General features: G+C 38.4%; 1 non-coding gene across 1 annotated transcript; it reads right to left on the bottom strand.

The window, feature by feature from the left end:
• Window positions 1-838: 838 nt before the first annotated feature.
• Window positions 839-948, bottom strand: LOC122548712 (U6 spliceosomal RNA). The gene has a single exon (XR_006311323.2). It is a non-coding gene; the product is annotated as a U6 spliceosomal RNA (small nuclear RNA).
• Between the last annotated feature and the right edge of the window lie 761 nt (window positions 949-1,709).

The raw sequence follows: 1,709 nt of genomic DNA on the forward strand, positions 1-1,709 counted from the left end.
TACTGTTTTGCATTTCTCATCATAGCATGGTCAAGATCAAGTTCTGCCTCATTTTTCAGGAAGGAGATCTATGACAGTTTGACAATAATCACTTACACCAGCTCTTGTGAACTGAGAATCAGAATCGAGAAGTGTGGTACTGGAAAAGCACAACAGGTCAGGCAGCATCCGAGGAGCAGGAGAGTCGAGAGGCCACTAACCCTTCATTAGGAATGTCCATGCTTCAGGAAAAATTCAGATCACATCCAAAAGGGATTTGAGAATCATGATCTTCAATTCACCTAAGTCTATAACTTCTGATTTGAGCAGTGGCTAACATATGGCTAGAGTTAAGCCTGCTGTTGAGTGGTACACACCTCAGCAGGGGGAACACTATCATAAAGGAGTAGCAGATCAAGCTGGCCTGCTTTATTTAAAGCCAGAATGTGTCTCCTAAAGGAGAGATGCGTTTTGACTTGAGCAGGTGCAGGAAGTCATTATAAAGTGAGGACAGACACAAGGTGACAGGGTGTGTTCTAAGGTTCTCTAACTGAAAAGAATGTGGTCGGCATGGACGAGTTGGACAAAGGGTCGGCTTCCATGCTGTACATCTCTGTGACTCAATGACTAGGTTACATAGCTCCTCGTCCTTAGGACTCAGGAAGGAGATCTTGGAGTAGTTTGATACAATGGAGCAAATTTCGAGCAAAAAAATCAATGATCACTGCTAAGCTCAGTTCATAAATCATCACAATATCATTTTCAAAATATTAAGAACAAACAGTATTTAATCTATTTTTCTAATCAACCTTTTCAGCAAGGGTAGGAACACTACCAGTGTGCCTTCAAGACAGCCTTGAAAAATATGGAGCATTTCACAAATTTGTGTGTCACCCTTGCACAAGGGCCTTGCTAATCTTTCCTGTCCCATTCCAATTTCAGTATATGTGCTGCTTAGGCTATAAGCATTGAATTTGATGCAGATATTGACAAATCAGATCATAAACGTGAGTTCAATGTTGCAAAACCAGATGTCAAGTGACAGCCTACTTATCCATAAGAGAAAACATTCTCTGTACTTAAGTGATTGTTGAGAAGTGAACTTTTCTCAGTTGGTGTATAAATCTTACATCTGATTGTACATGACGGAGTGCATTGTAGAGTTGGTAATAAGTTACAATGTGTGCTAATATTAATGTTGAAGTTGAATGCCTCATTATTTTTAAGTTTATTGCTTACATTTGTTTAAAAACAAAGCACTGAAACATGCAAAATGTCTCATTTTCTAAGAAGTGAGAGGATGCAGCGTACTGAAAATTATATTGTACCTTTTGTCCACTTAAGGCTACCTTACACATATGTACCAGCAGAGGAATGAATAAAGGAATCCATGTTTTAATGGAACATGCAGTTCTGAATCTGAATGCATTTTGTTGAGTCTTACTGCCTTTTTCTCAAGGTCTTCACATGAAGCTCCTTGGGATTTTGTATGGTTGTGAATGTCATTTTACTTGTGCTATTTCCTTCATCACATACTGTTTATATTCCCATTTACAGATTCCAGCAATTATGGACAATAAGTGCTGGCCTTGCAAACACCCATATTCTATGAATGTATTTTGTAAATGTGGTCGTGGAAAATGCCTGTTTAAACTTCCAGAATAATATCGATGAATAATAACTTTGTCTCTCAAACAAAGCACCATAGATGTGGTTGCAATTGTAATTGT

The sequence above is a fragment of the Chiloscyllium plagiosum genome, unplaced genomic scaffold (assembly GCF_037043375.1).
Source record: "Chiloscyllium plagiosum isolate Xiang-an unplaced genomic scaffold, Cpla_swu_hap1 HiC_scaffold_3, whole genome shotgun sequence".
Taxonomy (NCBI): Eukaryota; Metazoa; Chordata; class Chondrichthyes; order Orectolobiformes; family Hemiscylliidae; genus Chiloscyllium; species Chiloscyllium plagiosum.